This window comes from Cololabis saira, unplaced genomic scaffold (assembly GCF_033807715.1).
Source record: "Cololabis saira isolate AMF1-May2022 unplaced genomic scaffold, fColSai1.1 scf059, whole genome shotgun sequence".
Lineage (NCBI taxonomy): Eukaryota > Metazoa > Chordata > Actinopteri > Beloniformes > Belonidae > Cololabis > Cololabis saira.
Window position 1 is genome coordinate 21,702 of NW_026906223.1, and position 13,299 is coordinate 35,000.

At 42.1% G+C, this 13,299-nt stretch overlaps 13 non-coding genes across 13 annotated transcripts; all 13 read left to right on the plus strand.

The window, feature by feature from the left end:
- The first annotated feature begins 772 nt into the window (after positions 1-772).
- trnap-agg (transfer RNA proline (anticodon AGG)) lies at positions 773-844 on the plus strand. The gene has a single exon. It is a non-coding gene; the product is annotated as a tRNA-Pro (tRNA).
- An 837-nt stretch (positions 845-1,681) lies between these two features.
- On the plus strand, positions 1,682-1,753 carry trnap-cgg (transfer RNA proline (anticodon CGG)). Its single transcript has one exon. It is a non-coding gene; the product is annotated as a tRNA-Pro (tRNA).
- Positions 1,754-2,590: 837 nt separating this feature from the next.
- On the plus strand, positions 2,591-2,662 carry trnap-agg (transfer RNA proline (anticodon AGG)). The gene has a single exon. It is a non-coding gene; the product is annotated as a tRNA-Pro (tRNA).
- A 1,746-nt stretch (positions 2,663-4,408) lies between these two features.
- trnap-cgg (transfer RNA proline (anticodon CGG)) lies at positions 4,409-4,480 on the plus strand. The gene has a single exon. It is a non-coding gene; the product is annotated as a tRNA-Pro (tRNA).
- Positions 4,481-5,317: 837 nt separating this feature from the next.
- On the plus strand, positions 5,318-5,389 carry trnap-cgg (transfer RNA proline (anticodon CGG)). Its single transcript has one exon. It is a non-coding gene; the product is annotated as a tRNA-Pro (tRNA).
- Positions 5,390-6,226: 837 nt separating this feature from the next.
- trnap-ugg (transfer RNA proline (anticodon UGG)) lies at positions 6,227-6,298 on the plus strand. The gene has a single exon. It is a non-coding gene; the product is annotated as a tRNA-Pro (tRNA).
- An 837-nt stretch (positions 6,299-7,135) lies between these two features.
- On the plus strand, positions 7,136-7,207 carry trnap-cgg (transfer RNA proline (anticodon CGG)). Its single transcript has one exon. It is a non-coding gene; the product is annotated as a tRNA-Pro (tRNA).
- Positions 7,208-8,044: 837 nt separating this feature from the next.
- Positions 8,045-8,116, plus strand: trnap-cgg (transfer RNA proline (anticodon CGG)). The gene has a single exon. It is a non-coding gene; the product is annotated as a tRNA-Pro (tRNA).
- Positions 8,117-8,953: 837 nt separating this feature from the next.
- On the plus strand, positions 8,954-9,025 carry trnap-ugg (transfer RNA proline (anticodon UGG)). Its single transcript has one exon. It is a non-coding gene; the product is annotated as a tRNA-Pro (tRNA).
- Positions 9,026-9,862: 837 nt separating this feature from the next.
- Positions 9,863-9,934, plus strand: trnap-cgg (transfer RNA proline (anticodon CGG)). Its single transcript has one exon. It is a non-coding gene; the product is annotated as a tRNA-Pro (tRNA).
- An 837-nt stretch (positions 9,935-10,771) lies between these two features.
- On the plus strand, positions 10,772-10,843 carry trnap-ugg (transfer RNA proline (anticodon UGG)). Its single transcript has one exon. It is a non-coding gene; the product is annotated as a tRNA-Pro (tRNA).
- An 837-nt stretch (positions 10,844-11,680) lies between these two features.
- On the plus strand, positions 11,681-11,752 carry trnap-cgg (transfer RNA proline (anticodon CGG)). Its single transcript has one exon. It is a non-coding gene; the product is annotated as a tRNA-Pro (tRNA).
- Positions 11,753-12,589: 837 nt separating this feature from the next.
- On the plus strand, positions 12,590-12,661 carry trnap-ugg (transfer RNA proline (anticodon UGG)). Its single transcript has one exon. It is a non-coding gene; the product is annotated as a tRNA-Pro (tRNA).
- The last annotated feature ends 638 nt before the right edge of the window (positions 12,662-13,299 follow it).

A 13,299-nucleotide genomic window follows, 5' to 3' on the forward strand; every position in this document is an offset into this window, starting at 1 on the left:
AAGTGCTGTGCCAGAAAGTCCCACCTAGTTCTTCAACCGGTCTATCAAGGTATTATGGTCAACCATGTCAAATGCAGCACTGTGAGACCACGATTGAAATGTTGCCACTATCCGTGTTGGAGCGGATGTCATTACGGACTTTAACTAGAACTGCCTGAGTGCTGCGATGTGAAGGAGAACATCAAAACAGTTATTTAATGTTAGGAGTTTGTACACACGTTGAAAAACAGCTTTTTCTATGATTTTACTAAGAAAGGGGAGGTTTTATACGGGCCTATAGCTGTTCGTAAGTGACCTCTCTAGACTGGCACAGAGGAACAATACCTGAAAGCTGAGACTTATTCAAAATGTCTGAAAGCCATACAATGTGCAACACTCTTAAAAAACCCTTTTGACAGAGTATCATGGCAACAAGTGGTGGAATTCAGCTGGTGTATGATGTCAGCCAGGTTCCTATGAGTATTTAGAGAGAATTGTGTCCAGGTTTTTCTCATTGGACACAGAGGTGGAATATACCCTGTATCTACCATTGAAACACTGACTGACTGTCTGATTTTCTCAACTTTGTCGCAGAAATTAGTGTACTCTGTAATGCACTCAGTCATCGAATTGATGTTGTTTCCATGGAGATCGTCCCAATCTAACAGTCTCACAGTCACACTTGCATGTCAACAGCCCTGCTTGAGCTTCTAAATGTTGATGATGATGTGACATGGGAATCTGTTTTTTTAATTTAGAAAACATTTTATGTGTTGCCAGTTATGAGATTTATGGCTCGTTGGTCTAGTAGTATGATTCTCGCTTAGGGTGCGAGAGGTCCCGGGTTCAATTCCCGGACGAGCCCCAGTGACTTATGTAAGTTGTAGTTTTCTCCTCCAAGTAGCAAAACTCATAGGACTTCAACCAGGCAAGTGCTGTGCCAGAAAGTCCCACCTAGTTCTTCAACCGGTCTATCAAGGTATTATGGTCAACCATGTCAAATGCAGCACTGTGAGACCACGATTGAAATGTTGCCACTATCCGTGTTGGAGCGGATGTCATTACGGACTTTAACTAGGACTGCCTGAGTGCTGCGATGTGAAGGAGAACATCAAAACAGTTATTTAATGTTAGGAGTTTGTACACACGTTGAAAAACAGCTTTTTCTATGATTTTACTAAGAAAGGGGAGGTTTTATACGGGCCTATAGCTGTTCGTAAGTGACCTCTCTAGACTGGCACAGAGGAACAATACCTGAAAGCTGAGACTTATTCAAAATGTCTGAAAGCCATACAATGTGCAACACTCTTAAAAAACCCTTTTGACAGAGTATCATGGCAACAAGTGGTGGAATTCAGCTGGTGTATGATGTCAGCCAGGTTCCTATGAGTATTTAGAGAGAATTGTGTCCAGGTTTTTCTCATTGGACACAGAGGTGGAATATACCCTGTATCTACCATTGAAACACTGACTGACTGTCTGATTTTCTCAACTTTGTCGCAGAAATTAGTGTACTCTGTAATGCACTCAGTCATCGAATTGATGTTGTTTCCATGGAGATCGTCCCAATCTAACAGTCTCACAGTCACACTTGCATGTCAACAGCCCTGCTTGAGCTTCTAAATGTTGATGATGATGTGACATGGGAATCTGTTTTTTTAATTTAGAAAACATTTTATGTGTTGCCAGTTATGAGATTTATGGCTCGTTGGTCTAGTAGTATGATTCTCGCTTCGGGTGCGAGAGGTCCCGGGTTCAATTCCCGGACGAGCCCCAGTGACTTATGTAAGTTGTAGTTTTCTCCTCCAAGTAGCAAAACTCATAGGACTTCAACCAGGCAAGTGCTGTGCCAGAAAGTCCCACCTAGTTCTTCAACCGGTCTATCAAGGTATTATAGTCAACCATGTCAAATGCAGCACTGTGAGACCACGATTGAAATGTTGCCACTATCCGTGTTGGAGCGGATGTCATTACGGACTTTAACTAGAACTGCCTGAGTGCTGCGATGTGAAGGAGAACATCAAAACAGTTATTTAATGTTAGGAGTTTGTACACACGTTGAAAAACAGCTTTTTCTATGATTTTACTAAGAAAGGGGAGGTTTTATACGGGCCTATAACTGTTCGTAAGTGACCTCTCTAGACTGGCACAGAGGAACAATACCTGAAAGCTGAGACTTATTCAAAATGTCTGAAAGCCATACAATGTGCAACACTCTTAAAAAACCCTTTTGACAGAGTATCATGGCAACAAGTGGTGGAATTCAGCTGGTGTATGATGTCAGCCAGGTTCCTATGAGTATTTAGAGAGAATTGTGTCCAGGTTTTTCTCATTGGACACAGAGGTGGAATATACCCTGTATCTACCATTGAAACACTGACTGACTGTCTGATTTTCTCAACTTTGTCGCAGAAATTAGTGTACTCTGTAATGCACTCAGTCATCGAATTGATGTTGTTTCCATGGAGATCGTCCCAATCTAACAGTCTCACAGTCACACTTGCATGTCAACAGCCCTGCTTGAGCTTCTAAATGTTGATGATGATGTGACATGGGAATCTGTTTTTTTAATTTAGAAAACATTTTATGTGTTGCCAGTTATGAGATTTATGGCTTGTTGGTCTAGTAGTATGATTCTCGCTTAGGGTGCGAGAGGTCCCGGGTTCAATTCCCGGACGAGCCCCAGTGACTTATGTAAGTTGTAGTTTTCTCCTCCAAGTAGCAAAACTCATAGGACTTCAACCAGGCAAGTGCTGTGCCAGAAAGTCCCACCTAGTTCTTCAACCGGTCTATCAAGGTATTATGGTCAACCATGTCAAATGCAGCACTGTGAGACCACGATTGAAATGTTGCCACTATCCGTGTTGGAGCGGATGTCATTACGGACTTTAACTACAACTGTCTGAGTGCTGCGATGTGAAGGAGAACATCAAAACAGTTATTTAATGTTAGGAGTTTGTACACACGTTGAAAAACAGCTTTTTCTATGATTTTACTAAGAAAGGGGAGGTTTTATACGGGCCTGTAGCTGTTCGTAAGTGACCTCTCTAGACTGGCACAGAGGAACAATACCTGAAAGCTGAGACTTATTCAAAATGTCTGAAAGCCATACAATGTGCAACACTCTTAAAAAACCCTTTTGACAGAGTATCATGGCAACAAGTGGTGGAATTCAGCTGGTGTATGATGTCAGCCAGGTTCCTATGAGTATTTAGAGAGAATTGTGTCCAGGTTTTTCTCATTGGACACAGAGGTGGAATATACCCTGTATCTACCATTGAAACACTGACTGACTGTCTGATTTTCTCAACTTTGTCGCAGAAATTAGTGTACTCTGTAATGCACTCAGTCATCGAATTGATGTTGTTTCCATGGAGATCGTCCCAATCTAACAGTCTCACAGTCACACTTGCATGTCAACAGCCCTGCTTGAGCTTCTAAATGTTGATGATGATGTGACATGGGAATCTGTTTTTTTAATTTAGAAAACATTTTATGTGTTGCCAGTTATGAGATTTATGGCTCGTTGGTCTAGTAGTATGATTCTCGCTAAGGGTGCGAGAGGTCCCGGGTTCAATTCCCGGACGAGCCCCAGTGACTTATGTAAGTTGTAGTTTTCTCCTCCAAGTAGCAAAACTCATAGGACTTCAACCAGGCAAGTGCTGTGCCAGAAAGTCCCACCTAGTTCTTCAACCGGTCTATCAAGGTATTATGGTCAACCATGTCAAATGCAGCACTGTGAGACCACGATTGAAATGTTGCCACTATCCGTGTTGGAGCGGATGTCATTACGGACTTTAACTAGGACTGCCTGAGTGCTGCGATGTGAAGGAGAACATCAAAACAGTTATTTAATGTTAGGAGTTTGTACACACGTTGAAAAACAGCTTTTTCTATGATTTTACTAAGAAAGGGGAGGTTTTATACGGGCCTATAGCTGTTCGTAAGTGACCTCTCTAGACTGGCACAGAGGAACAATACCTGAAAGCTGAGACTTATTCAAAATGTCTGAAAGCCATACAATGTGCAACACTCTTAAAAAACCCTTTTGACAGAGTATCATGGCAACAAGTGGTGGAATTCAGCTGGTGTATGATGTCAGCCAGGTTCCTATGAGTATTTAGAGAGAATTGTGTCCAGGTTTTTCTCATTGGACACAGAGGTGGAATATACCCTGTATCTACCATTGAAACACTGACTGACTGTCTGATTTTCTCAACTTTGTCGCAGAAATTAGTGTACTCTGTAATGCACTCAGTCATCGAATTGATGTTGTTTCCATGGAGATCGTCCCAATCTAACAGTCTCACAGTCACACTTGCATGTCAACAGCCCTGCTTGAGCTTCTAAATGTTGATGATGATGTGACATGGGAATCTGTTTTTTTAATTTAGAAAACATTTTATGTGTTGCCAGTTATGAGATTTATGGCTCGTTGGTCTAGTAGTATGATTCTCGCTTCGGGTGCGAGAGGTCCCGGGTTCAATTCCCGGACGAGCCCCAGTGACTTATGTAAGTTGTAGTTTTCTCCTCCAAGTAGCAAAACTCATAGGACTTCAACCAGGCAAGTGCTGTGCCAGAAAGTCCCACCTAGTTCTTCAACCGGTCTATCAAGGTATTATGGTCAACCATGTCAAATGCAGCACTGTGAGACCACGATTGAAATGTTGCCACTATCCGTGTTGGAGCGGATGTCATTACGGACTTTAACTAGAACTGCCTGAGTGCTGCGATGTGAAGGAGAACATCAAAACAGTTATTTAATGTTAGGAGTTTGTACACACGTTGAAAAACAGCTTTTTCTATGATTTTACTAAGAAAGGGGAGGTTTTATACGGGCCTATAGCTGTTCGTAAGTGACCTCTCTAGACTGGCACAGAGGAACAATACCTGAAAGCTGAGACTTATTCAAAATGTCTGAAAGCCATACAATGTGCAACACTCTTAAAAAACCCTTTTGACAGAGTATCATGGCAACAAGTGGTGGAATTCAGCTGGTGTATGATGTCAGCCAGGTTCCTATGAGTATTTAGAGAGAATTGTGTCCAGGTTTTTCTCATTGGACACAGAGGTGGAATATACCCTGTATCTACCATTGAAACACTGACTGACTGTCTGATTTTCTCAACTTTGTCGCAGAAATTAGTGTACTCTGTAATGCACTCAGTCATCGAATTGATGTTGTTTCCATGGAGATCGTCCCAATCTAACAGTCTCACAGTCACACTTGCATGTCAACAGCCCTGCTTGAGCTTCTAAATGTTGATGATGATGTGACATGGGAATCTGTTTTTTTAATTTAGAAAACATTTTATGTGTTGCCAATTATGAGATTTATGGCTCGTTGGTCTAGTAGTATGATTCTCGCTTCGGGTGCGAGAGGTCCCGGGTTCAATTCCCGGACGAGCCCCAGTGACTTATGTAAGTTGTAGTTTTCTCCTCCAAGTAGCAAAACTCATAGGACTTCAACCAGGCAAGTGCTGTGCCAGAAAGTCCCACCTAGTTCTTCAACCGGTCTATCAAGGTATTATGGTCAACCATGTCAAATGCAGCACTGTGAGACCACGATTGAAATGTTGCCACTATCCGTGTTGGAGCGGATGTCATTACGGACTTTAACTAGAACTGCCTGAGTGCTGCGATGTGAAGGAGAACATCAAAACAGTTATTTAATGTTAGGAGTTTGTACACACGTTGAAAAACAGCTTTTTCTATGATTTTACTAAGAAAGGGGAGGTTTTATACGGGCCTATAGCTGTTCGTAAGTGACCTCTCTAGACTGGCACAGAGGAACAATACCTGAAAGCTGAGACTTATTCAAAATGTCTGAAAGCCATACAATGTGCAACACTCTTAAAAAACCCTTTTGACAGAGTATCATGGCAACAAGTGGTGGAATTCAGCTGGTGTATGATGTCAGCCAGGTTCCTATGAGTATTTAGAGAGAATTGTGTCCAGGTTTTTCTCATTGGACACAGAGGTGGAATATACCCTGTATCTACCATTGAAACACTGACTGACTGTCTGATTTTCTCAACTTTGTCGCAGAAATTTGTGTACTCTGTAATGCACTCAGTCATCGAATTGATGTTGTTTCCATGGAGATCGTCCCAATCTAACAGTCTCACAGTCACACTTGCATGTCAACAGCCCTGCTTGAGCTTCTAAATGTTGATGATGATGTGACATGGGAATCTGTTTTTTTAATTTAGAAAACATTTTATGTGTTGCCAGTTATGAGATTTATGGCTCGTTGGTCTAGTAGTATGATTCTCGCTTTGGGTGCGAGAGGTCCCGGGTTCAATTCCCGGACGAGCCCCAGTGACTTATGTAAGTTGTAGTTTTCTCCTCCAAGTAGCAAAACTCATAGGACTTCAACCAGGCAAGTGCTGTGCCAGAAAGTCCCACCTAGTTCTTCAACCGGTCTATCAAGGTATTATGGTCAACCATGTCAAATGCAGCACTGTGAGACCACGATTGAAATGTTGCCACTATCCGTGTTGGAGCGGATGTCATTACGGACTTTAACTAGAACTGCCTGAGTGCTGCGATGTGAAGGAGAACATCAAAACAGTTATTTAATGTTAGGAGTTTGTACACACGTTGAAAAACAGCTTTTTCTATGATTTTACTAAGAAAGGGGAGGTTTTATACGGGCCTATAGCTGTTCGTAAGTGACCTCTCTAGACTGGCACAGAGGAACAATACCTGAAAGCTGAGACTTATTCAAAATGTCTGAAAGCCATACAATGTGCAACACTCTTAAAAAACCCTTTTGACAGAGTATCATGGCAACAAGTGGTGGAATTCAGCTGGTGTATGATGTCAGCCAGGTTCCTATGAGTATTTAGAGAGAATTGTGTCCAGGTTTTTCTCATTGGACACAGAGGTGGAATATACCCTGTATCTACCATTGAAACACTGACTGACTGTCTGATTTTCTCAACTTTGTCGCAGAAATTAGTGTACTCTGTAATGCACTCAGTCATCGAATTGATGTTGTTTCCATGGAGATCGTCCCAATCTAACAGTCTCACAGTCACACTTGCATGTCAACAGCCCTGCTTGAGCTTCTAAATGTTGATGATGATGTGACATGGGAATCTGTTTTTTTAATTTAGAAAACATTTTATGTGTTGCCAGTTATGAGATTTATGGCTCGTTGGTCTAGTAGTATGATTCTCGCTTCGGGTGCGAGAGGTCCCGGGTTCAATTCCCGGACGAGCCCCAGTGACTTATGTAAGTTGTAGTTTTCTCCTCCAAGTAGCAAAACTCATAGGACTTCAACCAGGCAAGTGCTGTGCCAGAAAGTCCCACCTAGTTCTTCAACCGGTCTATCAAGGTATTATGGTCAACCATGTCAAATGCAGCACTGTGAGACCACGATTGAAATGTTGCCACTATCCGTGTTGGAGCGGATGTCATTACGGACTTTAACTAGAACTGCCTGAGTGCTGCGATGTGAAGGAGAACATCAAAACAGTTATTTAATGTTAGGAGTTTGTACACACGTTGAAAAACAGCTTTTTCTATGATTTTACTAAGAAAGGGGAGGTTTTATACGGGCCTATAGCTGTTCGTAAGTGACCTCTCTAGACTGGCACAGAGGAACAATACCTGAAAGCTGAGACTTATTCAAAATGTCTGAAAGCCATACAATGTGCAACACTCTTAAAAAACCCTTTTGACAGAGTATCATGGCAACAAGTGGTGGAATTCAGCTGGTGTATGATGTCAGCCAGGTTCCTATGAGTATTTAGAGAGAATTGTGTCCAGGTTTTTCTCATTGGACACAGAGGTGGAATATACCCTGTATCTACCATTGAAACACTGACTGACTGTCTGATTTTCTCAACTTTGTCGCAGAAATTAGTGTACTCTGTAATGCACTCAGTCATCGAATTGATGTTGTTTCCATGGAGATCGTCCCAATCTAACAGTCTCACAGTCACACTTGCATGTCAACAGCCCTGCTTGAGCTTCTAAATGTTGATGATGATGTGACATGGGAATCTGTTTTTTTAATTTAGAAAACATTTTATGTGTTGCCAATTATGAGATTTATGGCTCGTTGGTCTAGTAGTATGATTCTCGCTTCGGGTGCGAGAGGTCCCGGGTTCAATTCCCGGACGAGCCCCAGTGACTTATGTAAGTTGTAGTTTTCTCCTCCAAGTAGCAAAACTCATAGGACTTCAACCAGGCAAGTGCTGTGCCAGAAAGTCCCACCTAGTTCTTCAACCGGTCTATCAAGGTATTATGGTCAACCATGTCAAATGCAGCACTGTGAGACCACGATTGAAATGTTGCCACTATCCGTGTTGGAGCGGATGTCATTACGGACTTTAACTAGAACTGCCTGAGTGCTGCGATGTGAAGGAGAACATCAAAACAGTTATTTAATGTTAGGAGTTTGTACACACGTTGAAAAACAGCTTTTTCTATGATTTTACTAAGAAAGGGGAGGTTTTATACGGGCCTATAGCTGTTCGTAAGTGACCTCTCTAGACTGGCACAGAGGAACAATACCTGAAAGCTGAGACTTATTCAAAATGTCTGAAAGCCATACAATGTGCAACACTCTTAAAAAACCCTTTTGACAGAGTATCATGGCAACAAGTGGTGGAATTCAGCTGGTGTATGATGTCAGCCAGGTTCCTATGAGTATTTAGAGAGAATTGTGTCCAGGTTTTTCTCATTGGACACAGAGGTGGAATATACCCTGTATCTACCATTGAAACACTGACTGACTGTCTGATTTTCTCAACTTTGTCGCAGAAATTTGTGTACTCTGTAATGCACTCAGTCATCGAATTGATGTTGTTTCCATGGAGATCGTCCCAATCTAACAGTCTCACAGTCACACTTGCATGTCAACAGCCCTGCTTGAGCTTCTAAATGTTGATGATGATGTGACATGGGAATCTGTTTTTTTAATTTAGAAAACATTTTATGTGTTGCCAGTTATGAGATTTATGGCTCGTTGGTCTAGTAGTATGATTCTCGCTTTGGGTGCGAGAGGTCCCGGGTTCAATTCCCGGACGAGCCCCAGTGACTTATGTAAGTTGTAGTTTTCTCCTCCAAGTAGCAAAACTCATAGGACTTCAACCAGGCAAGTGCTGTGCCAGAAAGTCCCACCTAGTTCTTCAACCGGTCTATCAAGGTATTATGGTCAACCATGTCAAATGCAGCACTGTGAGACCACGATTGAAATGTTGCCACTATCCGTGTTGGAGCGGATGTCATTACGGACTTTAACTAGAACTGCCTGAGTGCTGCGATGTGAAGGAGAACATCAAAACAGTTATTTAATGTTAGGAGTTTGTACACACGTTGAAAAACAGCTTTTTCTATGATTTTACTAAGAAAGGGGAGGTTTTATACGGGCCTATAGCTGTTCGTAAGTGACCTCTCTAGACTGGCACAGAGGAACAATACCTGAAAGCTGAGACTTATTCAAAATGTCTGAAAGCCATACAATGTGCAACACTCTTAAAAAACCCTTTTGACAGAGTATCATGGCAACAAGTGGTGGAATTCAGCTGGTGTATGATGTCAGCCAGGTTCCTATGAGTATTTAGAGAGAATTGTGTCCAGGTTTTTCTCATTGGACACAGAGGTGGAATATACCCTGTATCTACCATTGAAACACTGACTGACTGTCTGATTTTCTCAACTTTGTCGCAGAAATTAGTGTACTCTGTAATGCACTCAGTCATCGAATTGATGTTGTTTCCATGGAGATCGTCCCAATCTAACAGTCTCACAGTCACACTTGCATGTCAACAGCCCTGCTTGAGCTTCTAAATGTTGATGATGATGTGACATGGGAATCTGTTTTTTTAATTTAGAAAACATTTTATGTGTTGCCAGTTATGAGATTTATGGCTCGTTGGTCTAGTAGTATGATTCTCGCTTCGGGTGCGAGAGGTCCCGGGTTCAATTCCCGGACGAGCCCCAGTGACTTATGTAAGTTGTAGTTTTCTCCTCCAAGTAGCAAAACTCATAGGACTTCAACCAGGCAAGTGCTGTGCCAGAAAGTCCCACCTAGTTCTTCAACCGGTCTATCAAGGTATTATGGTCAACCATGTCAAATGCAGCACTGTGAGACCACGATTGAAATGTTGCCACTATCCGTGTTGGAGCGGATGTCATTACGGACTTTAACTAGGACTGCCTGAGTGCTGCGATGTGAAGGAGAACATCAAAACAGTTATTTAATGTTAGGAGTTTGTACACACGTTGAAAAACAGCTTTTTCTATGATTTTACTAAGAAAGGGGAGGTTTTATACGGGCCTATAGCTGTTCGTAAGTGACCTCTCTAGACTGGCACAGAGGAACAATACCTGAAAGCTGAGACTTATTCAAAATGTCTGAAAGCCATACAATGTGCAACACTCTTAAAAAACCCTTTTGACAGAGTATCATGGCAACAAGTGGTGGAATTCAGCTGGTGTATGATGTCAGCCAGGTTCCTATGAGTATTTAGAGAGAATTGTGTCCAGGTTTTTCTCATTGGACACAGAGGTGGAATATACCCTGTATCTACCATTGAAACACTGACTGACTGTCTGATTTTCTCAACTTTGTCGCAGAAATTAGTGTACTCTGTAATGCACTCAGTCATCGAATTGATGTTGTTTCCATGGAGATCGTCCCAATCTAACAGTCTCACAGTCACACTTGCATGTCAACAGCCCTGCTTGAGCTTCTAAATGTTGATGATGATGTGACATGGGAATCTGTTTTTTTAATTTAGAAAACATTTTATGTGTTGCCAGTTATGAGATTTATGGCTCGTTGGTCTAGTAGTATGATTCTCGCTTTGGGTGCGAGAGGTCCCGGGTTCAATTCCCGGACGAGCCCCAGTGACTTATGTAAGTTGTAGTTTTCTCCTCCAAGTAGCAAAACTCATAGGACTTCAACCAGGCAAGTGCTGTGCCAGAAAGTCCCACCTAGTTCTTCAACCGGTCTATCAAGGTATTATGGTCAACCATGTCAAATGCAGCACTGTGAGACCACGATTGAAATGTTGCCACTATCCGTGTTGGAGCGGATGTCATTACGGACTTTAACTAGAACTGCCTGAGTGCTGCGATGTGAAGGAGAACATCAAAACAGTTATTTAATGTTAGGAGTTTGTACACACGTTGAAAAACAGCTTTTTCTATGATTTTACTAAGAAAGGGGAGGTTTTATACGGGCCTATAGCTGTTCGTAAGTGACCTCTCTAGACTGTTACAGAGGAACAATACCTGAAAGCTGAGACTTATTCAAAATGTCTGAAAGCCATACAATGTGCAACACTCTTAAAAAACCCTTTTGACAGAGTATCATGGCAACAAGTGGTGGAATTCAGCTGGTGTATGATGTCAGCCAGGTTCCTATGAGTATTTAGAGAGAATTGTGTCCAGGTTTTTCTCATTGGACACAGAGGTGGAATATACCCTGTATCTACCATTGAAACACTGACTGACTGTCTGATTTTCTCAACTTTGTCGCAGAAATTAGTGTACTCTGTAATGCACTCAGTCATCGAATTGATGTTGTTTCCATGGAGATCGTCCCAATCTAACAGTCTCACAGTCACACTTGCATGTCAACAGCCCTGCTTGAGCTTCTAAATGTTGATGATGATGTGACATGGGAATCTGTTTTTTTAATTTAGAAAACATTTTATGTGTTGCCAGTTATGAGATTTATGGCTCGTTGGTCTAGTAGTATGATTCTCGCTTCGGGTGCGAGAGGTCCCGGGTTCAATTCCCGGACGAGCCCCAGTGACTTATGTAAGTTGTAGTTTTCTCCTCCAAGTAGCAAAACTCATAGGACTTCAACCAGGCAAGTGCTGTGCCAGAAAGTCCCACCTAGTTCTTCAACCGGTCTATCAAGGTATTATGGTCAACCATGTCAAATGCAGCACTGTGAGACCACGATTGAAATGTTGCCACTATCCGTGTTGGAGCGGATGTCATTACGGACTTTAACTAGGACTGCCTGAGTGCTGCGATGTGAAGGAGAACATCAAAACAGTTATTTAATGTTAGGAGTTTGTACACACGTTGAAAAACAGCTTTTTCTATGATTTTACTAAGAAAGGGGAGGTTTTATACGGGCCTATAGCTGTTCGTAAGTGACCTCTCTAGACTGGCACAGAGGAACAATACCTGAAAGCTGAGACTTATTCAAAATGTCTGAAAGCCATACAATGTGCAACACTCTTAAAAAACCCTTTTGACAGAGTATCATGGCAACAAGTGGTGGAATTCAGCTGGTGTATGATGTCAGCCAGGTTCCTATGAGTATTTAGAGAGAATTGTGTCCAGGTTTTTCTCATTGGACACAGAGGTGGAATATACCCTGTATCTACCATTGAAACACTGACTGACTGTCTGATTTTCTCAACTTTGTCGCAGAAATTAGTGTACTCTGTAATGCACTCAGTCATCGAATTGATGTTGTTTCCATGGAGATCGTCCCAATCTAACAGTCTCACAGTCACACTTGCATGTCAACAGCCCTGCTTGAGCTTCTAAATGTTGATGATGATGTGACATGGGAATCTGTTTTTTTAATTTAGAAAACATTTTATGTGTTGCCAGTTATGAGATTTATGGCTCGTTGGTCTAGTAGTATGATTCTCGCTTTGGGTGCGAGAGGTCCCGGGTTCAATTCCCGGACGAGCCCCAGTGACTTATGTAAGTTGTAGTTTTCTCCTCCAAGTAGCAAAACTCATAGGACTTCAACCAGGCAAGTGCTGTGCCAGAAAGTCCCACCTAGTTCTTCAACCGGTCTATCAAGGTATTATGGTCAACCATGTCAAATGCAGCACTGTGAGACCACGATTGAAATGTTGCCACTATCCGTGTTGGAGCGGATGTCATTACGGACTTTAACTAGGACTGCCTGAGTGCTGCGATGTGAAGGAGAACATCAAAACAGTTATTTAATGTTAGGAGTTTGTACACACGTTGAAAAACAGCTTTTTCTATGATTTTACTAAGAAAGGGGAGGTTTTATACGGGCCTATAGCTGTTCGTAAGTGACCTCTCTAGACTGGCACAGAGGAACAATACCTGAAAGCTGAGACTTATTCAAAATGTCTGAAAGCCATACAATGTGCAACACTCTTAAAAAACCCTTTTGACAGAGTATCATGGCAACAAGTGGTGGAATTCAGCTGGTGTATGATGTCAGCCAGGTTCCTATGAGTATTTAGAGAGAATTGTGTCCAGGTTTTTCTCATTGGACACAGAGGTGGAATATACCCTGTATCTACCATTGAAACACTGACTGACTGTCTGATTTTCTCAACTTTGTCGCAG